The following is a 24,814-nucleotide window of genomic DNA, read 5'->3' on the forward strand; positions in this document are numbered from 1 at the left end:
AGTGCTTTCTGTAGGGCTGGGTTTGTGGATAAGTATGGTTTAAATCTGGTTTTGTCTTGGGAAGATCTTGTTCACTCCATCTATGATGATTGAAAATTTTGCTGGGTATATTAGTCTAGGTTGGCATCCATGGTCTCTTAGTGTCTGCATTATATCTGTCCAGGTCCTTCTTGCTTTCAAAGTCTCCATTGTAAAATTGGGTGTTATTCTGATGGGTTTGCCTTTATAAATCACTTGACATTTTTCCTTTGCTGCCCTTTATATTCTTTCTTTATTCTGTGCATTTAGTTGTTTAATTATTATGTGGTGAGGGGACTTTTTTGGGGGGTCTAGTCTGTTTGGTGTTCTATAGGCTTCTTGTATCTTCATTGGCATTTCCTTCTTTAAGTTGGGAAAGTTTTCTTCTATGATCTTGTTAAATATATTTTCTGTGCCTTTGAGTTGGTATTCTACTACTTCCTTTATCCCTATTATTCATAGGTTTGGTCTTTTCATGGTGTCCCAAATTTCTTGGACATTTTGGGTCATGACTTTGTTGGCTTTAGTGTTTTCTTTGACTGATGAATCTATTTCTTCTAATGTATCTTCAACATCAGAGATCCTCTTTTCCATCTCCTGCATTCTGTTCGTTATAGTTGCATCTGAAGTTCCTGTTCATTTACTCAGATTTTCTATTTCCACCATTCCTTCTGCTAGTGTTTTCTTCATTTTTTCTATTTCCCTCTTCAGGTCTTGGACTATCTCCCTTGATTTTGCATGATTTTCTATGAAGGACTTATTGTTTTCTTCTGCTTTAATTGTCCTTTCCTGTAGTTTTTTATGGTGTTCTTCCCACTTTTTGTTTGTCTGTTCCTCCACTTTATTTTTGATTTCTGCTATATAAGGCTCTAGCCTCATGATGTTACTTATAAGGTTGTTTTCTTCTGCTTCTTCCATTCTGTGATGTTAAGGTCTAGCTGTTGGAGAAGGGCTAGGTTCTGGTGATGCTGTATTGCTCTTTATTTTGTTGTATGTACTTCTGCCTTGACATCTGCCCATCTCCTTGTGGATTCATTCTTGTTCTTATCAGTGTACTTGGTCCAGACAGAGCTGACAGATTTAGAGAGATTCTCTCTGGTCCAGATGGAAGCTCTGGGCCAGATGGGAGCTCTGGTGCAGATGGGAGTGCTGGCCGGATGGGAGCTGAGGGCTGGACTCTGAGTCTCAGGAAGTCCCTGGGGTCTCCTTATCTTGTCCAGATGGGAGCTCCAGGGGGGATGGGAGCTGGGGCCTCTCGTCCAGATGGGAGTTCTGGCACAGGATCGAAGCTGGAGACTGGTTTCTAAGTCTCTTGATGTGGCTGGGGTCTCTGGCAAATGGGTGTGGGGGCAGGACGTGGAGGTTGTAGGCTCCATCAGAGAGTCTTGGAGAGGGGGAACCTTCCCGGTGGGGATGGGTGGTCCTGCCCTATGGCCCAAACCTGGGGCCAAGTTGGGCAGGTCTTCCCTGGAATGGCTGGTGCCCAGGGCTTGGACCTTGGTGCAGGCCACTTGGGTGTGACTGCAGGTTCTTGTTTTAGACTTTGGCTATGTGCCTTTGCATTTATGGATGACTGAGCCTGATCAAATAATAATTTTCCTAACTTAGAAAGGAAAATTCTAGTATTTACAAGGCAGCCAATTTTATGTGGATTATTTGCTAATATCCTCTCTCTAAATACCTAGGCTTATCTTTTCTGTTAAATAAAAGAGTATCCTCATACATTTTCATTAAGATAACAAAATGAATGCTTCCTTTTATTCCTCCTCAGAATTCATAGAAAAACATTGTCATTTTAGGTTAAGGACCATTATCTTTTTTAAGGTTAATTGAATACTCTACTTGTGGTTTTGAAACACATCAATTAGAAAGAATTAAAGAGCATGAATAGAGATTAGAAAAAGTTACCCACTTCAGCACAGTTCCTGTGAAAAGACCCTAACATTTAATTCCACACCAATTAAATACAGATAAATTAGTGTAATTGAGTACTATTGTAACCCAAGTCTGAAACAATCTGTGATGGCTTATCAAGCTGGACTTCTATTTTCAGTTTTCAATGGCAGGCATCCTTAGTTTTGCATCCAAAAGAGCCCAACCTGTGATCAATGAAGACAAATCCACACAGATTCTGTTATCAAAAAGTCATATGAGCACAATAACACTGAGAGGGAAATGTCACAGGAAGGTCAAAGTCATGGCTCACTCTTCCTGTCAAATAGGAATGGATACAAGAAATAAAATTATTGGGATAGCATTTCCAAGGACAGGAGGGGGATGCCTCTCTCAGCCAGTTTGCAGCAGGTCTTTAGCCTGGGACCCTTCATTTCACTTTGTGTGAATTTCAAAGTCTCAAAAAGAAGTTTGAGAAAAGTCTGTCTTAGTCTTTTTTAATATCAGACAGAGGAGAAATACATGATATTTTCAAAAGAACTCAAGGTCAAACTTTGTTTATCTCCATGATGTGAGAAGGGATTGGTAGCCAGTGAGTTCCTGGACTGATTTTCATTAGTGATGCATTGCTACTTTGAAGTGCAAGCTAAAACAAACCCTTTATTTCTCTAAGTTTCTTATTAGTCATGATATTTATGACAGCAACAGAAAACAAACCAAAACATATTGCATCTGTAAAAGTTGTCTCATGTCTTAGACATGAGCTCCATGAAAGAGATAAAATTGGCTTTTGTTTTACTTGATTTTTTTAATAAGGCCACAAAATAAACTTTACTAATTGAATTTGCCACATATATCCCACACTTCAGTATCTTTCTCACATGCTGCCAAATAGAAGCCACAATGGGATCTTCACATCAGTCTTTAGTGAAACTTGTTAATAATTTATTTACTTCAAATGTACAATGAAAAGACTTAAAGTTTTTTTCTTTGAAACCTAAAACAACTATGATGTCTGAAGTGTTAACCAAAGTTCATTCCCTGGACCAAAGGTTTTGGATGACTTCCAGTAATTCTTGCAACAAGAAGCTCCAAGGGTCTAACCTACTTGGGAACCAGAATGCACATACATATACCCAGAGGAAGACACACACACACACACATACACACACACACACGAGAGAGAGAGAGAGAGAGAGAGAGAGAGAGAGAGAATAATTAAAATAAAAACAAATCTTTAAACTAATTTTCAATCATGAATGTTTTTCTGTTATCATTCTGGTAACATGGGTTTTGAGGCATCTAAATGATTAAAGAGGTTTTCCCCATCACGAATTGGTCCATGTAACAGAAAGGAAGCACGCAGTCTTGAAGTCCACATAATCTATCATTTTTAGTCTGTGATATCATTTGAGAAAATTTAAAAAATGGTACCCTGCAGGAAGAAATCAGCCATTAGGGTTGGCCTGAGCATTTACATCTGCACACCATTTCAGATTTATACTTTTTGCTTTATGCTGCAAGACAAGACTGTGAATTATTAGCTGCCTATTTTAGCTGCCATTTCTGACACTTGTTTCCATGCCACTTTTAAGAGGTTCATGTATTGCTGTGGAACCCAGGGCCAAATTAAACCCTTTTCTAAGTTCACAGAGATATGATCTATTATCAAAGCAACAGAAAAGGCATATCTATGAAATTTTAGATCAGAATTCATTGTCTCGTGTATTTGAACAGAAGTATGAAATCTAAAAGTGTGACTTATCATTTAAATTTATAGGCCTTTTGTCCATATTAGTTGAAATATGTAAACAAAATAAAAAGAGATATTATAATGATTAAACAGATTATTGACAAATTTTAGATTTTTTTCTAAAATAATTAATTTCTTAAAATTGAATGTAAGTATATTGGCTGATCATAACAATTTATACATATTCAGATTTCCTTTGGTATGAGTTTCTTTCAGATCTTCAAAGTATAATATTATATTGAAAGGCTTTAAGAGACCAATTACACACTAAAAGTTTTACAGTTACAGGTTACTTTGTGTTTTGACTAGGCATCACCACATTGATTACATTCATAGGGTTTCTCTCCAATATGTTTTTTTATATAGGGCTGTGCAAAGGCTTTACCACAATGTTTAAATTCATAGGGTTCTTCTCAATTATTTGTTCTTTCATGATATTGAACAGCATTGTGTTGTACAAAGGCTTTACCACACTGATTAGAATTGTACGGTTTCAATCCAGTATGTGTTCTTTTATGCCTTTGAAAATAGGAGTGAGGAGCAAAGGCCTGTAAAACACTGATTACATTCATAGGGTTTCTCTCCAGTATGTGTTCTCTTATGCACTTGAAGATGACTAGGCTGTGCAAATGCTTTCCCACATTGTATACTTTCATAGGGTTTCTATCCATTATGTGTTTTTTCATGTAATCAAAGAGCACTGTGTCGAGCAAAGGCTTTACCACATTGTTTACATGCATAGGGTTTCTCTCCAGTATGTGTGCTTTCATGCATTTGAAGAGTACTGTTTCGAGCAAAGACTTTGCCACACTGATTACATGCATAGGGTTTCTCTCCAGTATGTGTTCTTTCATGTCTTCGAAGAGCACTGTGTTGAGCAAAGGCTTTACCACATTGTTTACATTCATAGGGTTTCTCTCCATTATGTGTTCTTTCATGTAATCGAAGAGCACTGTGTTGAGCAAAGGCTTTACCACACTGATTACATTCATAGGATTTCTCTCCAGTATGTGTTCTTTTATGTACTTGAAGATGACTAAGCTTTGTAAAGGCTTTACCACATTTATTACATTCATAGGGTTTCTCTCCAGTATGTGTTCTTTCATGTATTCGAAGAGCACTGTGTTGAGCAAAGGCTTTACCACATTGTTTACATTCATAGGGTTTCTCTCCAGTATGTGTTCTTTCATGTAATCGAAGAGCACTGTGTTGAGCAAAGGCTTTACCACACTGATTACATTCATAGGGTTTCTCTCCAGTATGTGTTCTTTTATGTACTTGAAGATGACTAAGCTTTGTAAAGGCTTTACCACATTTATTACATTCATAGGGTTTCTCTCCAGAATGTTTTCTTCTATCTAATTGTAGAACTTTCCAGTGAGTAAAGGATTTGCCACTTTGTTTACATCCATAAGGTTTTTTAAAGATATGTGTAGTTTCATGTCTTTGAAGATGACTATGTTGTGCAAAGGTTTTACCACATTGATTATATTCATAGGATTTCTCTCCAGTATGTGTTTTTTCAGGCCTTTCAGGATGACTATGACATTCAAATGCTTTACCACACTCAGTATATTCATGTGCTTTCTCTGTAGTATGATGTCTTTTATGCCTTCCATGTTTTTGACAATTCTGACAATGTTCTTCAACTTTAAGATCTTCCCAATTGTAGCCTATAGCAATGAGGTTCCAGCATCACATCTTTGTAGAGATTCTTCTGTGAAGGATCCATCAATGTCCACTCTTCCTGAGTGATGTTGACATGCACATCATTATAGGTAACTGCATTCAGAAGAGGGCACCAGATCTCATTAGGTGGTTGTGACCCACAATGTGGCTGCTGGGAATTGAACTCAGGACCTCTGGAAGAGCTGTCAGTGCTCTTAACCTCTGAGCAATCTCTCCAGCCAGAAATAAAATTCTCAAACATATTGTGGTTTTCTAGCTTGGCCATGCTCTCTGTTCAGCTCCCTGCTGACTGTTTTACTTGATTTTGGAAGCCCATCATGAACTTACACAAAAGCCTCAGTTTAATATTGGGAAGACACTAGATTAACTCAGGCTGTGAGCAATGAAAACAAATCCAGATAGACAATGTTTTTCTGAGTTTTATCTCTGTTTAAAAAGTGCCTTTCCCTGCATTTGAGCACAATGAGTCTCTCTCTCTCTCTCTCTCTCTCTCTCTCTCTCTCTCTCTCTCACACACACACACACACACACACACACACACACACTAATCATAAAGGCAAGAATGAACAAGTAATGAACAGTCACAAACTCGCATGAACAGACAGAATCTTGAAGAAGTTATTCTAGTTTAAGATTCTTTTAAGCTGCACTAGCTGTTTTTATTGATAATGTTTGTAATATTTACAAGAGGTTTTATTTCAGAAGTCTTCTTAAGATATGTGAAACAAATGACTTTCTTTAATCTAGTCACACTTCTTGTCCTAAATAGATCCTAAATAGATATCTCCAAACTCCAAAAAACATTACTTTTAAAGTTAGGGAGATTTTTGTTAAATATACCTCTATTAGGACAAAGAGACTTGTAGGACAATGAGACTTTTCATGAAGTATCACAACAACTTATGAATTTATCTCACAAACACTTACTGAATGCATAGAGCTTGGCATGAGTCTCAGTAACTGGAGATTCAACTATGGAACAAGTATACATGAATTTGTGCTTCTTGATCTCTTAATATCTTTGTAATACTTCAAAATAGATCAAATTGACATTTGAGGGGCAGGTGAGAAGTATTCTCAAAGAAAATGCAAGTCTAACTTTGAGGGAAAAGGACAAAAATTATGCCATCTGTCACGAATCATTAGGTATGCCTACGCCATTTTGCTTCAAGAATTCAAGACTACCCATGAACACAGTTCATTTGTGCCTCAGATAGTATGTTCCATTTCTATCCATTCGCAATTTTTGGAACTGAGTCAGCTACGAAAGTCATAATTCTCTCTTTCATTACCTCACCAGATCAGCCCAGTGTACATGAGTAGGTTAATCAAGGCCCAGTAGTCCAGACTATAATTATTAACATCTAAACTTACTGGACATTAAGCACCAAAAACAAAAGAATGTATTTACTTACATTAATATTATTTAATTGTATTTCATAATGTCTAAGTGTTAGACAAATATAAAGTTGTTAATTTTCCAAGTCTTGCAGAAAGACATAAATAGAAATAGGTATGTACTTTAAAATCCAAATTCTCTGTGGTCTCCTACTTTTACTATTTTATGGAAGAGAAAATGATTTTTGCTTTCTATACAAATTATTCTACTAAATAATGAAGTTCTAAAAAATAACTTATTATTTTGTGACATGAAGCAATTGTCTTAACAGGGAACCAATAATTTGATCAACTGTTTTTATTTACTATGAGTAATAAATCATAAAGAAATTTATTTTAAAACATTTGGTATGCATATAATCATGCCACTTATTAAAAGTGAAAGTAAGTGTGCATACTAATTAGATGGATGTGTCTATTTATTTTTATATGAATTAAATCTTGGCTTAATATTTTATACTGCAAGATGAAAAGAATCTTTGACATTTTTCAGTGCTGATTGAGATGTTCATTTCATACTCTTCAAAGTTGAAAATGCTGTTTTTCATAGATACATAGTAGAAAGTATCAGAATAATGTGTAGGGCCATTTCAGAAATTATTCGAAATTCTCTCCTGCCAGGTGGTGGTGGCACATGCCTTTAACCCCAGCACTCAGGAGGCAGAGCCAGGTGGATCTCTGTGAGTTCGAGGCCAGCCTGGTCTAAAAAAAATTCTCTCCTAATCATAAGAAAGAATTCATTTAATATTTTTGGCTTTTATTTTAGTTAATTCAAGACAAAAACTCAAAAAGTAATCCATAATTTAAAGGATATTTTTGCATGTGTAAATATGTTTGTTGTGTGTAAATATATGTATGTATTCATATATGTGCAGGTATGTATACATGTGTGCATGTGCATATGGAATTCCAAGGCTGACATTGGAAGTATTCCATGACTTCTTTCTACTGCATTTATTTGGGAAGGGGCTCAAAATTGAATCCAGAGCTCATTCATATTAGCAATGTAGCTAGCAGCTTGTTTTAGGATCTCTTGTCTCCTGACTTCCAAGTGCTTCAACTGTAGGTGGGCCACTTCACCCACCTGGAACTTAGTAGATGCTAGAGATCTAAACTCTAGTTCTCATGTTTATATGGAAAGGCTTTACCCACTGCACCATCTGCCTTGTTCTCAAATGGAAATTTTAAAAATCAAATGTTCTAGGGCTGGAAATATCCCATAGGTTAAGAGTGCATATAGGACCAAAGTTTGGTTCCTAGCAGTCACATGGAAATACACAACTGCCTTCAACTCCAGCTCCAGAGAAGTTGTCATTTCTCCCAAAGCTTCAATACAGATAAAAGTTACCCTCTGGCCAGCATTTTAAAATATATCTTACAAATAAAAATTAACTGAAATCAGTAAATCCTCTATACTAGTTTCTAATTTAGAATAAAGGGGTTGGTAATTATTTGATCAAAGTCATTTGAGGCAGTTAATGAGTTATCTAAGAGTGAATAACTTTATCCATATAGAATCTTCCACATATTTTAACATCTAATGAGGCCTTTATAATAATCATGGTGATTTGTAAAGTTCAACTGCATTTAGGGACTTGTTGTCAGCATCACAGATGACTTTGCTGCCAGAGGCTGCAGAGCGGGGTCAGACCTTCCTATCCAGACTGTATCATTTGGAGAGGTGGAATAGAATCATTTCACTGATGTAAGAGTAAATAAAAATAGCCTTGTTCTAGAAGCTCACTGCAATAAAACTTTCCATCCTTAAAAAAGAAGTTATTCTCAAGAAATGTTAGCTGGCCTTTGTGTGCTGTCTCGCAGCTGGAAGAGGAAAGTTAGTTACTTGTCTGCCTGGTTTCAAGCCAGCCTAGGCAACTAAGGTGGTCCTGTCAAAATCAAAAGACAAAATTATAATAATAAAGGAAAGGGGTGGAGCTAGAATTTATTTGAGACTGCTTATCTGGACCTAATATTCACAGGACCATAGGATCAATTTCAAAACTGAACAAAAGAAAGAAAGGGAGAAAGGAGAGAGAGAGGGAGGGAAGGGGGAGGAAGAGAGGCAGGAAGAAAGAGTGAGGGAGAGGGAAAGAGAGAGAGAGAAAGCAAATACTTTGGTTTGGGTTTTAGGTTATATTTTCAGAAGAAAAATCCACCCTCATGAAAGTTCAGGATATGGAAAAATGATCATTAATCATTAAATTACCTATATTTAAAGTTATTTATTTGGCCATTAGACACTTGGAAGTACATGTTTGATGATACCACGTTAAGGTAAAGCATATCCTAGTGTGAGGGGAGGGGTCTAGAATTGCAAAAGAGTAAAACTGTATCAAAACACAGAGTATCACCTAAAATGTTATGAAAAACTGTGATTAGCTGTGCCAGTGATTGAACAGGACTATCACAGACATGGGAAGAAATCTCCACAAGAATTCATTGAACAGAGGCATCCATGGGAAAATCTGGCAGCAGATCTTGAATAGAGCATCCCAGGAAGAGAGCAAAACCTAAAAATACCCTGGTTTCTGAAAGGGAGCTTCAGGCTTCATGTGATGAAGTCACAAAAGGAGGCAAGTGTAGCAGGAGCAATAAGCTGAAATTGGATTATCAGCTGAAATTGGATGTTTGAAGGTTTCTGAAGGAGGAGATAAGAAGTAATTACTCAAGTCTCCCAAGTACATGTCCAGGAACAAGTCACTGAAGTCTGGATGCTGCTTATCAGCTTTCATCAGCTTGCTGGGAGGTGGTGCTACATTTCTCACTCTCTGCTGAAATTCCAAGCTGCAGAACCTTGCTGTTCCCTGGAAACATCACCTTCATTATCTCTACATTGTGAGTAGGTGGCAGTGTCATTATGTCAGCTTTTATGAAAGTGAAATTATCATCAGAAGCACAGAGTAGGGGGGGGGGTCTTGGAAATTCCTCCTCTAATAACCTAGAGGGAGCAGGGAGCCTGGGTGGTTTTCCTCCCTTCAAAAACCTAGGTAAACCCAGTCCCACAGCCCTCATCCCTGGCATTCAGGGATGGCTTTGGAAATTTAGAGGCCTGGAGACCTGGCTACTTCTCAGTACAGACAAGGACACTGGGAATATGAATCTTGGTTCAAAACTGTCATCATAGTTATATTTATAGTGTAAATAATCTTGGTCTGAGCTGCATTAACTAAAATGTTTGTTTGATTGCAATTGTAGGCAACCAAATTGTGATGTCTAATGACCTATTGTCTTCTAAGATAAGACTGCTTTCCTCCTGCAAAACTTTGTAAGACAGCAACTAGGACAGAGACAGAGCTTTTGTTACATAAACCTATCCTCTGATCTCTGTCTGTCTGTCTGTCTGTCTGTCTCTGTCTCTGTACCTCTCTCTCTCTCTCTCTCTCTCTCTCTCTCTCTCTCTCTCTCTCTCTGTCTCTCTCTCACACACACATACACATGAGGGGGGATTCACATATACATATTTCACAGGATCTATAGATGTTATGTTAAAACTCCTCAAGAATTTTGTTTTGTTTTGTCTTTTACCTTTTTTACTTTGTTAGCATCTTTGCCTTGGGACCCTACAATTTATGCTGGAACTAAACAGTTTTAATAAAATATTTTCTCATTTTAAAGAGAAAACCCATTATTTGTGTTTAATAGCCCACTTCAGAGAGCAAGAAAATCGGTAGTGAAAGGTTTTGTTTTTGTTTTTGTTTTTGTTTTTGTTTTTTTTGAGACAGGGTTTCTCTGTAGCTTTGGAGCCTCCCCTGGACTAGCTCTGTAGACCAGGCTGGCTTCAAACTCACAGAGATCCACCTGCCTCTGCCTCCCAAGTGCTGGGATTACAGGCATGCGCCACAACCACCCGGCTGTAGTGAATGTTCTAATGGCTATCTCTGGTGAATATTACTGTGTATATAATATGGGATACAATAAATAACTGTACATGATTTAAATCCTATCCCTGAGTAGTTGTCAGAATTCCTACTGTAGGAGAAAGAGAAAGAATACAAATTAGAATATATTATGTATATGAGCACTCTCTTTGCAGATATGCCTGTGTGACAGAGGAGGGCAGTGAATTCCATTATAGATGTTTTTGTTTGTTTGTTTGTTTTTTGGTTTTTTGAGACAGGGTTTCTCTGTGTAGCTTTGTGTCTTTTCCTGGAACTCACTTGGTAGCCCAGGCTGGCCTCGAACTCATAGAGATCCACCAGGCTCTGCCTCCCCATTATAGATGGTTTTAAGCCATCATGTAGTGGTCAGGAATTGAACCCCATTCCTCTGGACGAGCAGCCAGTGCTCTTAACCACTAAGTCATTTCTCTAGCCCCAAAGCAAAGGATAATCAGACTACAGCTCACAGCTCCAGAGAAACCGGAAAACTAGGAGGACTCTAAGACTGATGCATGGATCACCTAGGGAAGGTAAAACAAATGAGATCTCTATGAGTAAACTGGGGATGAGGAGAGTGGTAGAGTGGAGGGGATGGGAGCTGAGAACATGAGAGAATGGAATGGTTGAGATGGGGAGGTAAGGAATAGGAGAGCAATGAAAGAAGTATCTTGATAGAGAGAGACATTATGGGGTAAGGGAGAAACCTGATGCTAGGGAAAGTCCCAGGAATCCACAAAAATGACCCCATATTGGACTACTAGCAATAATGGGGAGGGTACCTGAACTGACCTACCTTAGTAATCAGATTGGTGAATACCTTAACTGTCATCATAGAGCCTTCATCCAATAACTGATGGAAGCAGATGCAGAGATCCACAGCCAAGCACCAAGCAGAGCTCTGGGAGTCCAGTCGATGAAAAAGGAAGAGGGATTATATGAACAAGGGGAGTCAAGATCATGATGGGGAAATCTGCAGAGACAACTGAACCAAGCTTGTAGGAACTCATGAACTTTAGACCAACAGCTGTGGAAACTGCATGGGACCAGACTAGACCCTCTGCCTGTGGGAGACAGTTGTGTAGCTTGGTCTGTTTGAGGGGCTCCTGGTAGTGGGGTCAGAATCTATCCCTGGTACACGAGTTGGCTTTCTGGAGTCTATTACCTATGATGGGACACCTTGCTCATCCTTGATGGGGGCAGGGGTTTGATCCTGCCTCAACTGAATGTACCAGGCTTTGCTGACTCCCCATGGAAGGCCTTATGCTTATGGAGGAGGGAATGAGTGGTGGGTCAGGGATGGGGAGAGGCTGGGGGAGAGTGGGAGGAGGAATGAGAGAGAGTTCTGTGGTTGGTATATAAAATGAATAAAAAGAATTTTTTAATAAAATTTAGAATAAATTAAGTGATGTGATGTACACATTGATCCCACTGAAACACCTATGATACAATTTAATTCCCAAAGCCATAATGTTAGCAAGCAGCACCTTTGGAAGGTGACTGGGTCATGATGGAAAGCCCTTTTGAATGGGGTCAGGGCCTTAATATAGAGGACCTAGAGGTGGTGTTAGCTTTGTTCCCTTGGCTGTGTGAGAATAGAGGCCGAAGGCTGGAAGGCTGGTTTTTCACATCCAGGGTGAGCCCTCCCCCGACATCAGCAAGCTCTCACAACCTAATCTCTTCTAAAGAACTTCCACTTTTCTGAGACAATAGGGCAAGAGCATGCCATTTTTGAGGAGTCACATGGTAGAATGATTATTTCTGAAAAATGGAAGACAAGAATACTGAACATGATCTCTACTACTCTGTGAAATCCAGCAAATAATTTACAAAATACATAAGATAGAAAAATTTTCAGTAAGAGGCCATAAATATGTAGTCAGAAAATCATGTGAAAACTAAACAGACAAGAGGCAAGGTTTTATTAACAATACATTACAATGGGAAGACATTAGAGGAGAAGTGGCGTATCCTATCAAAGGCTATTAAGTACAGTAGCAACCAATTTCAATATGGATAGTTTATTTGTGTTTTCATTTGAACAGAAAGGAAAATACTTTATATGTAAGAACTGGAAATATGAATACTGAAATTAAGAAATCATTCTTTAGAATTTCAGTGTAGTAATTCGCTTTTTAAATTTTATTATTTATGTATAGTTTTGAGATATACATGCAAAATATTAAAGATGGATTCATACACTTACTTCAAAATAGAGAACATAATGAAAATGGAATGGGGAGGAGAAATCAGTGAAGGTACAGATTTTAAAAATGGCCAGCAAACATTATTCATTACTGAAGCAGAGTGATATGTTTCTAAGGATTTCAATACTATTCTAGCAATTTGCTTTCTATTTTTATGCTTAATTTTTCCTATTAAAGACATTAGAACCTATAATGAGCCAAAAAGCTTAAGGGAGACAATAAGGTGCAATTCTGTAATTGTTCAGAGCTGACTGCATTAGTTTGTAAAACAGTTGGCCAATATGACTGATAAAGACCACTTTACCTAATGAAAGGCAGCTTTTCCAGGAATGGAAGAGAGCTAGAGACTAAGATAATTGTGGAAAATATATAGAAAGCTTCTGAGGAAACCCAAGCTCACACAACTCTTGTGCTTGTACATTAATTTTTGCTGCCGCACTTTATTCTTGGCCCCAGCAAAGCAACAGCTGCAAATTAAATATTCAGTAAATATTTGTGAAATTGTATATGATTTGACTAGCTCCAAGACCAAACAGTATAGAATTCCAAATAGAAATAGCTCAGGAAATCAAAGGGGGAACCAGTCGTAATTACTATCCTATTTTTATAGTATTATATAATTGTCAATGCAGAGTCTAACAGGCCAGGCAGAAATGCAGTTGAGATGTGTTGGGAGACACTCTGCACAACTCTGAAATCATTTGGAGAACTGTCTACCTCACTATAGCATATTAGAGGCATCAGCCTGAGAACAAGAACATGCAAGTTTCTCCTTGGTAAATTATCTCAGAAACTGTAATGCAACTTAGAAAAATATAAATTCACATTACAGTTTAAGTGTATATCAACATGGTACCTATGGCAGATTGTGGTTGATATACCCAATGACACCCCATTGCCAAAAACTGATTTTCCCTTTTACATCATATGCCAATTGTAAATAGATTCTTGGATAGGGGTGGGACTTTGTGCTTTCTTTTCAGTGCAGGGATTTTTTGTCTGGTTGGAACCTATTCAGGTCCTATGCATGCTGTCACAAGCTTTTTAAGTTCACGTGTGCATTAGTCATGCTGTACCTAGAAGATACTATTTCCATGGAGTCATCTACTAACTCTAATCTTGCAATGTTTCTGCCACTTCTTCCACACTGTTCCTGGACCTTAAAGGGAGGGGTTTGATGAAGATGTTCCGTTGATGGCTGAGTGTTCCAAAGCTTCTCAGTCCAGTTGTGAATCTGTTTGCTATTTACCATCTGTTGCAAAAAGATTCTCTTATAAGGGTGAATAATGCACTGATCTAGTAGGATAGCAATATGTCATTAGGACTCAATTTATTGCTATGTTCCTTTAGCATTGTAATAGTGTTATTTTGTTTGTTTGTTTGTTTGTTTTAATAGTATTGATGATCCTTCTTATGTCAGGTTCTTGGTCACTTCAGCAGTGTCAGGTATGAGTCTCATCTCCTGGAGTGAACCTTAAATCCAATAAGGAAATGGGAGTGGTTACTCCAATGCTATGTATGCCACTGTTGCACTAGTATATCTTTCAGTCATTGTAGATCAGTGTTTGTAGCTATGTGATATTTGATAACATAAATAAGCTTGACAATCAGCTTTCAGAAAGCAGCCAATAGCTTTAACAGTAGCCTGTGATGTTTGGTAGGGTTTATGGGACCCCTTTGCCAAACAACTCAAGAAGATATAACTCATTCCTGGAACCAGAGGTTTTATGTGGTGGAATAAGATGTCTAGTTTGATCATTTTCTTCCCAATTATATGAGGGATCCATTTAAATATTGTTTACATATGTACATATTTTAGGACATTTCTATGGTATTTGTTTTAGGAAGTTTATTACGGTTTTTATAAAGGCCTTTAAATTCTCATCTAAATTACCATATCTACTTTTTTTTTGCTTATGATATAGTGTTATGCTGGAATTCCACTATTCATTGATTTATTAGTTGGTTCACATACATATACTAACTGATGTGTTATAGAACTTTCAGTGTTAGGTATTCAATAAATTGACAAGGAATACACTTTACTATAGTGGGTTGTACTGAAATGGAATGGAATAGAAATATTATCAAATAATTATATGCAATGCACTAAACCTTGGTAGAGCTGGGGAGATCATCAGAGTTTACTATAGAAATGGAAAATATTGTCTTAATCAGTAATTGAAAAGTTCAGGGCATTCCAGGCATATAAATACAATGAGGACAAGATTCAGTGTCGGGTGAGTAAAGTGGTATTGGGGCAGTAAATATCAACAGCACATGATTCTGTATACAGTGTAGGACAGAAATCATCTGAACCAATTCAGTCTATGGGACACTTTTTCAACATTGCAAATCTGGACAATTTCCAATAAACTGTTGTAGCATGAATCTTAAAAACTCTTATTAATAAGATCAAACCTGAGGCCAGGTATTGGGGTGAATGCTGGAAGATCAGAGACACAGAACAAGCCACAGCTTCCTCACCTCGCCAGTTCCTCAGCTGGTCTTGTTTCCTCAGACTGCAAGCTTCTGAGTCCTCATCCAAATGAATCTCAGCTGCACTGTGCTGCTCAAAGCCTAAAAGCTTAACCAGCCAAATACTACTAGTTTCTGGTCTCCATGTCTTATATATCTTTCAGCTTTGTGTCCTCTCTCCCTGGGATTAAAGTGTGAGTTACTATGCTTGGATGTATCCTTGAACACACAGAGATTCAGGTAAATCTCTGCCTCTGGAATGCTAGGTTTAAAGGCCTGTGCTACCACTGCCTATCTTCTATGTTTAATATTGTTGCCGTCCTGTTTTCTGATCCCAGATAAGTTTATTAGCATGCACAATATTTCGGGGAGCACAATACCACCACAAACTGTAAACTCTATTAGAACAAGGATGGTTGTTTTGCTTACCAGGATAGCCACAGTATCTAACATATTTTCTAAGCTATAATACCTGGAGAAGTCTTTGCTTAATAGAGAAATACATAGACAAACTGCAGAATGGGTGAGTGAATTAATGAATGAATGAATCATCAGCAAGATTTTAGTCAATATTTGTGTACATTAAAGTTTGTTTTTCTTTTTGGCTACCTTTTAGCAAAGAGTGCTGTAAGTTACAATATTCCAAATGGCTCTCAATGTTCACAGGCATTTTAAAGAATAGCTAAGTGATTGTTGATACAAACAAAAGGCTGAGGTCTGGGTCTCAGAGCCCTGACTTCTTTTATAGAGGCACTTTCCAGGAAAAAATATTCATTAATTAATGCATTCACTCAACAGGTGTCCATCCATACCTGCTATGTGCTAGAATGTCCTAAACACTTGGGGTTCAGAAACAGAATCACACATGTAATCATGTGTGCAAGTTAGTGGTGGAGGCAGATTATCAAAAAAGCATATAAAATAGAGCTATTGTTCAGTGCTTTTGACCAAAAATTAGGGAGGTAAGGTCAGTAAGAGCGACTTCCCCATCCATTGAGCTGCTTCAGTTGGAGTGTCAAAGTGGCAAGATGCTTGAGAGTCCTTCATATCTGAAATGCTGGCATACACCTGAGGTTAGCCCTTTGGGCTTAAAGCAGTTGGCAATAGGTTGAGAGGATTCCCTCTGATAGAGAAGTGGGTGGTGGAGATGAGAGGATTTGGACAATATAGTGCCTGTTCCTGGTGTTGCGGGAAGAGAAACAACCTTGAGTGGTACTCAGCCAATTACCCAGCAACATTCTGACAACTTGTGTTGGTTCACAGAGGTCAATGAACTAGTTTCCAGCATTAAATGTCGCTTCTTCCTCAAATTGTTCTTACTTTTGCATATACCCAAAGAAAATGCTTTAGCAAAAACTATTTTGAGATATTTGAGCATAAACATCCCTCCTTCAGACCAATGAATTAATTTCTTTGATTGAACATTCAGACTCAATTTCATTTTCATCATACCAAGTCTTATTAGTCAATTAACTCAATATGCATGAATCCTTCCATAACTTCTTGTTAGTGTCAAGGTAAATAAAACATTTTCATTGAAAATAAAAATAAATGTGAGCTTTGAGCACACAGTCAATACAAGCTTAGTGATGAAGCAAAAAGCGACTTGGCAGGTTCTCAAACGTGCAGGGATTACAGAAGATCTCAGTTCCTTTTAGGGGCACAGAAGGGCTTACTTGGACACTATCGAAGGAGAGCAACAGGTCAGAGTGGGTTTCTGACTCTTTTCTGGACCCTTTTCAAGTAAACAATAAAAATGAAACAAATCTCATATTCTACACATTAGTAATCACCCTGACAAAAGGCAGAGACTTGTGATCTGAAAGACAGGTTACATTCATCACAGGGTAAATTCACCAGTTCTGCACAGTGCTGTCTGAGCCTGACCCCAAGAGAGCACTGGATCAGATGCCAAGTGACAGGCTTGCACTTCCTTTTTTTTAGGGGAGATTGGAGAAAAGGTGCATCATTCTGTCACTGACCCTCTTTCTGCTGCGAAGATCCTCATAGATCTGGCTCCACCCTCGGAAGACTTCTCTATTCACTTTTCTCACAAGAGTCAAACCCCATCCTCCCACACTTTCAGGGACTCAGCATTTCAAGTAATTCTCCTGGGACCTTTGAAACACCTGCTCCAGCTGGAAATACAAGAAAGCAAAATGTCTCTAATTAGGGAAGCCATCCCATCTTGGGCTGTTTCCTTAGGGAAGGATGCCCTCCCCTTCCCTGCTCTTCCACAGGGACATTCAAAGAACTGATTTCTACTTTCTATGATGAAGGTAGAATTTGTCCTTGATCAAATTGAAACTTTTCCTTGACTGGCAGCTATGCCTGGATCACTTAAATAAACCATTTGCCTCAAGGATAATGGACTCCATGTCTCCCTCTCAGACCACATTGCTTTCAAAGACCTTATAAGATCTTTGAGAGACAGAAAGAGAAAGGCAAAGCCAGACTTCTAGATGGGGAAGGGTGAAGACAAACAGAGGTTTAAAAGTCATTTTTTTTGTTTTGTTTTGTTTTTGCTTTATTTTAAAATAGTGTTTTCTTTTTAGTAACTGAGGGGATTGGAAGAATCGTGGAACCAATGAGACAGTTTCAAAGAATTGGATTTTTGTGGTCTAAACTTTAAAATATGTAGGTCATTTTAAAACCACTTAAAATATCCTCCCTAAATTTTATTATTCTTTCTCTTATTATGTATTTGTGTTTTTTCTTCCTTCCTTCTACCCTTTCTTTTTCTTTCTTTCTTTCTCTCTCTTTTTTTCCTTTTTCTTTTTGTTATTTTGTGGTAGACATTGTCTCATTTTGTAGCCCAGACTAGTTCAGAGCTCCCTCACAGTCCATTCATGCTGAATTCAAGTGTGCATGTATTCTCCTCCCTCACTCCCTCTTCATGGGTATGACAGTCATAACTCCCCTCACCCAGTTTCTGGCTTTGTCTTTGTCTTATTTCCGTATTGGCTTCTTCATTCTCCCCTTGCTCTCTCCCTCCCCATTTCTCTTCCTCTCTCCTTGCTTTTTGTTTGCTTTTCACCCTAATGAAATTAAACTTCTGGTAAATAATAGGTACAGCATCATTGCTGCATTTTGAAAAACCAATATCCTTTCCAGTCTTTGTACTTTAAGCACAGCTGGAAGAAAGCCTAAGATTATACTAGCTGTCTACTTCGGCAGCTTTCTGGAAGCACAGTTTTATAGGAGCTTCAGCTCTGTGGAGTCATATGTGTTCAAGGCCATTTCCTGCCTTTCTGAGTGGTTCTTGTACAGGAGACAGCAGATGTGGCTCACCTCGTGCATTGCCTTCACCTTCCCAAGACAGGAGCTAAAGTCTTAAAGAACAATTTAAAACACAGAACTTAGTCACATCCTGGGGGGAAATGAGAAACTGTAGGCTGTGCTCCTACTTAGCAAATAATTCTTTGCAGACTCTTAAAAGTCTTCAGGAGGGAGGGAGGGAAAGCATGAAAGAGAGCTGTGGCATCCTTCACACTTCCCTTTTGTTGAGGGTTATGTAACAGCTAAACTCACCAAGGAAATTTTAGGTGCCTCATGTACATCTTGTAGTCTCAGGAAATAGAGTAAAAATTTTATTTAGGGCAATGTAAGACTAGGAACTTTCAACGTCTTTTGGTAATTTTAAGATGTTTTGATTAGAAACAGGCAAAAATTAAGCTCAAGTAGGTGAGAATTTAACAAGCAAACAGTGATTAAACCATTCTTCCTGAAAAACCAGGGTCTTGTTAGGGTGTTTCTGATGCTGTGTGGGTGGCTGTGAGTCCACAATAGCTGTAACTCAAGAGTTATCCTGTTGGTAAAAAAGAGGAGGGAACGAGAATTGTTGAGACCATGATTGGAAAAAGCACAGGGACAAATGGCCAAATTAGTGGAAACTCATGAACTATGAACCAATAGCTGAGGAGCCCCCACCTGGATCAGGCCCTCTGGATAAGTGAGAGAATTGAGTAGCTTGAACTGTTTGGGAGGCACCCAGGCAGTGGGACCCAAACCTGTTCTTAGTGCTTGAGCTGGCTGTTTGGAACCTGGGGCCTGTGCAGGGACACTTTGCTCAGCCTGGAAGGAGGGGACTGGACATACCTGGACTGAATCTACCAAGCTGAGCTGAATCCCCAGGGGAGTCTTTGCCCTAGGGTAAATAGGAATGGAGGGTGGGCATGAGGGGGGCGGAGGAGGGAGGACAGGGGAATTTGTGGCTGATATGTAAAATTAAATTAAATTATAAAATTGTTAAAAAAGAGTTATCTTGTCCTAACCACTCAAGTTTCATCACTCCAAATAAGACATTAACGTGTTATTGCTATGTATTAGGACTTTGTTTATATGATCACATTTGAAGTCATAACATCTGCTTTTTGAAATGGAAATCATTATAGAAAAATTATTTTTAAGAGCTGAAACTTACATCAGCAAGAACAGGAGGACTTGTCAATACTGTGGCAGAGTCCAAACCTATATTAATTAATTCAAACCCAGTATCCTTCCTCACTGAATTCTAATGCCTTCCTGCCCACTAAGGGTTCTTGATTTTGCATTCCCTTTATTTGTACTTCCTGTTACTTTCTCCTTCTAAATCCTCATATCAAGTGATATTAACATCCACCTACTTGAAGAAAAAAATAAAATAAAAGAACAAGGACTAGGAATTTAGTAATCATAAAATGTGTGGAAATGTGTTCTACAGCACCAGAGGATCACGATGTGGAGACAGGGGTTCTGCATGAGCTTATCAATTAATGAGGAGTACCCCTGACCCTCCAGCCCACAGAGACTGAGACAGATGTCAGGAAGATGTTTTTATTGCTGAAGGGAAGACTACTGTTGTATTTCCCCTCCAGTATCATGTTTCATGTATCGACCACAGCAGGACTTGAAACTTTCACTAACTGCTTAACAGAACACTAGTATTCTAGGACAAGCTATTTTATCTCTCTTTCTATCTAAATAGATAATAAAAAATATAAAACAGTTCAATTTTAAAAATTCTTACTACTATTGCACATTTCTGATACAAAGTATTCTCTACACAATCTTAGCATAATGAAAGAATGGAAATATGAAAATAATGGAAGATTTTTAAAGAATTTGTAAGTACTATTTACTTCCAGTATTAATATAATAGGTGTTCAAATATAAATAATAAATAAAGAAGATATAAAGGATCAGACAAAAGTTTTTTGTTCTCATCACAAATTAACATTTACTGAGCAACTCCTGCCTGCCATTATAATTAGGCTATTGATCGTTCATCATTAACTCCAATTCCTTCCCTCATTGTTTAGCATTCAACCTAGGAGGCAATCCTTTTTCATTTTGTTCTCTTCTCTTATTGAGTTTATACATTTATTTAAATAAACATTTTAAATCAGGCATATATACATATCTTTATATCATCTTCTCAAGTTTATTTTACATCTGTGAACAATCAAGGTAAATTAAAAAGAAAAATATAAGGGAAATGGACAATAGAAATGAGTAGAACGAGATTGTCTCCAAGAGGCTTATTTGTAGTTCGTGCCTAATGCAAACATTAGCTAAAAAGATGTTCAGAACTCTCTGAATTACAGTAAAACTGAGACAGTTCTGAAAAGTAATAGCCTCTCATAATATTAATTATTCATTTCCATATTTTAGTGAGCTACTTATACCCCAACTCCTTATGATTTAATACTATCCAAAAACTTCATTCATTCAACAAATGTTTATTAAATGTCTAAAATGCTATTATTCAGTATTATAAGTGTGAGATTATTGCTATGAGCAGGATGGACAAAAATGTTCACTTAGGGAATTTCAATTCTACTTTAAAATTCTGTGTTCTAAATTTAACCAAATATACCATTCCCTACAATGGAACTCTATCATAGATCACTTGAAGCATCAGGCTACTTTTGCTTACATGTAATGTGAGGTATTTTTCCAAGTAACAGATAAAATAGTTTTCCTATACAACATGTCTCTTTGCTTTAATTGAACACAAAAAAATATGTTTGTACCAGGGCATCTGCTTCTCTTGTTAAGAAAGAACACTTCACCTCTTTACATGGTTACTCAAAAAAAACCCCAAATATTCATTACTAAAAACAAAGAACAGTCTCATACCATATCATACAAGTTACACAAAATCACTGAAGTAACCAGACATGGTTCTTATTTGACAATATAGAAACATATGGGGGGAAAGCCACAAAATAGCTCTTCCAGTTATAATCGATTTACAAATAGAACAGATAGAAAGGTAAGATGGCCAGTGCTCTTATTCCAGGGTAAACTTCCAAAAAGAAGAGAAAGACAAGTTGAAGTTGAAATTCCAACTTACTAGACACATGCTTTCCAGCAATTTACCTAAAGTCTCTAATCCCTGGTTCCCACATCTGTGAAATAGATCTTGAACAAACAGATAATGGCACGAAGGATTGTTATGAACGTCACAGGAAGTATTTGCCTTATATTGCTAACCGTGAATCATAAGTCTGCCCTAAGACTGCCATATTGAAAATTTTCATCTCTTCCTTCTCTAACATTTTACTCTTGTCTGTGCATACACAAGAAGTAATCAGACATGGAAAATTCCTGACAAGATGATGGTAGAAGCAATAGCATTTTTTTTAAACAAATGAAACCATCCTTGGGATAATATCTTTTCCACTGCTCAGATCTCCAAGGAAGAATTATATCCTTGGGGAAGATAGCCGAACTTACTAAGAGTCCACAGGAAGTTCAGTCTGGCTTCATACACTTCTTTCTTTCCTGTGAGCAAGTTGCCTGGTATCTCCAGCAATAAAGTCCATGCCTGCTTGGGAAGTTCCTGAGCATGAGTGCATGCATTAAGGCCTGAAAGATGGTGAACTATGCCTGGGCAGGGTGAAGCCAGAGGAAACTCTGGTGGAGGCCGTAGCAGTCCTGACATGCAAATCGGTCCTCCAACCTGGGTATAGGGACGAAAGACTAATAGAGCCATCTAGTAGCTGGTTCCCTCCGAAGTTTACCTCAGGATAGAGAAGTTCGAAAATAAGAGTCTAGTCCCTAGGGGGACGTCAGTCATGGAAATAGTGCAAAGGCAAAAGGTTAGGAAGAAAAAGGCTTTTTCTTTCAAAGAACCCACATGTTACACATGTTACGGATCTGGCAAAAGAAATAGTATGGGATTCTGGCTTTTGGAAAGAGTAGAATTAGGTATAAGAATGATATTTTAGATGGGAGCAATTTCAGAGGAGTCAAAACCCTTGCTCCAGATCAAGAAGAATCACTCCTGCCCTGGAGTTCCTGTGATGGTTGCTTTAGCTATGTTAAGGACAGAAGGATGTTGGGTAGTAAGGAAGTTCACATGTTTGATAGACAGGATATGGTTGTCCAAAACCTCCAAATTTAAAATTGCTTTTCTCCAGTAAAATATTTGCAAAGGCTTTAACAGAATGCAATATACTTATTTAAGTGGATGTAACATATGCTGTAAATAGTGTCTGTGAAATGAAGCTGTGGTATAACATCTCTCCAGATGCCAACCATGATACACGTATGAACAGGCACAACTATATACACAGTCACATTAGGAGTGATGAGCAAATTGAAGGAAAATCTCTAGATCTTGAACACATCCACAAGTTACTACTCATCCAATGGGAGTGTCTTCTGTAGATTACAGATTCCAATAATAAGAATTTTGAAGGATGTTTTCTAAAGTATGGCTTTAAGTAATTTTTAGTATTGGCAGTTAAGTCTTACTCAAAACATTATGATGGGAATATTGTCAATTTTATAATAAAACACTAAATTGTTGCAGGGCAAAAAATAATTATTTTATAATTCATGTTTCAGTAGTTAACTAAGATGGAAAGCAAGTGTAACTCTACTTTCAATTTTCCTTCAGATAGAATTGTATTTAAATGACTCCATTGCTTTTGTAATTAATAAGAATCCATAGGCTATCTAATGAAGTAATTTAAAAAATAAGATAAAGTAGTATAAAATAATGGTTAAAGTGGAAGTTACTAAATGAGGAAGATTTGAAAACAACCAGAAAGACAGAGAGAGAGGGAGAGAGAGAAAAAAAAACAGAAGGGAAATGGAGCTATATCAATGGATAAGAGAAATTTGAGATTTTACTTGGTATATTTCTACTCGATCAAAATAATACAAATTTTGATTTATTAGTACTACAGATAAAGAAGACATTTTATCCTCACTTTAATTATGTTTTTGAAGTAACTCCTTGCTCTCTACAATCTCCTACATTATTAAACCACCTGGGTCCAACCAATGAGAACATTCCTCTAACTTTAACTCTATTTACTATAGTGGAGATTTCTAAAGATGCAAATGATGAACTCTTCTCATCTAAATTAAAACATCTGTTTCCTTCATCTGATTCTCTAGATTTAATTATTTTAATGTTGATATAACACTTCTATGATATCACACATAAAGTGTCATTTCAAAATAGAAGACAACACAGTAGTGAGGCCAGATTGTGGTGACCAATACATTAATATGATGTATGGCTTTCTTTCATAATAGCTTTATGTAATAATTTATCTCTTCTAAAGATCTACTTTCATTTCTGCTCAGCCTCATCTTTGTCAGATCACAGGACAGGCTTTCTTCCCAGTGACATGGGACAGAAAATTACATTTGGATTGCAGGAGAACTATCAACCAAGGTTAGAAGTATACCAACAACTAATGACAATGGCTATGTAGAGTTACAATATTACGATCCAAAGCCAGAAATTATAATTTGGGCTATCTTGGCCAATCCATTACCTGCCTCTGTGTGTTAGTTAAAATCCTTGTGACAGGAACTCCAAAGCCGCTTATTGGGTTCAATTTTAAAGATAGTTATTACAATCCTATTAAAACCCATCTTCCCTTCCGATGCCATTTCCACAGCCTCCTTTAAACCATTGTACATATCAAATGGCATAGCATCCTGAGTGCCTACTTTGCCATTAATTCTATTTACCTCACCCCTCCACTTCACAAATTCATCTCAAAATGAATTTCAAACCTCTTCATGAACCTGTCCTATACCTGTGATTATTCCTTAAATCGTTGTTTTGATTCTTATAGATGTACACTCCTGTCGAGTACTGGGAATAGCGGCATGCCCAGACCACTATCCACCTGTGCCATAGACTTATATGGATGATGCCCTCCTGCTGTACAAATCTAAATTCCAGCCTCTGCTCCAGAGATCAAGACCTGAGTAATCGAGTACTAGGAAACAAAGAGGCTCCAGCTCCAGTCCTGTTAATCGTCAAGCCAGCCTAAAGAAGTCAGAGATTGAAGTCAATTGTCCATTTTTCTCAAGTCACCAACTGCGCTTTCATTCCCTCAAAAATCATTTCTCTATCTCTCTTTTTGTTTTCATAAAAAGGCATGACTGTATTACATTATGGGTCTGTCTTCTTTTTTTTATGCATCCATTTTCATTTATTTATTTATTTATTGGCATTTTTATCATTATATTTGTGTTTTAATTTTACA

At 37.6% G+C, this 24,814-nt stretch overlaps 1 pseudogene; it reads right to left on the bottom strand.

The window, feature by feature from the left end:
* Nucleotides 1–4,411: 4,411 nt before the first annotated feature.
* Nucleotides 4,412–24,814, bottom strand: part of LOC118587620 — a 41,298-nt pseudogene continuing 20,895 nt past the window's right edge.

Source organism: Onychomys torridus, chromosome 7 (genome assembly GCF_903995425.1).
Source record: "Onychomys torridus chromosome 7, mOncTor1.1, whole genome shotgun sequence".
Taxonomy (NCBI): Eukaryota; Metazoa; Chordata; class Mammalia; order Rodentia; family Cricetidae; genus Onychomys; species Onychomys torridus.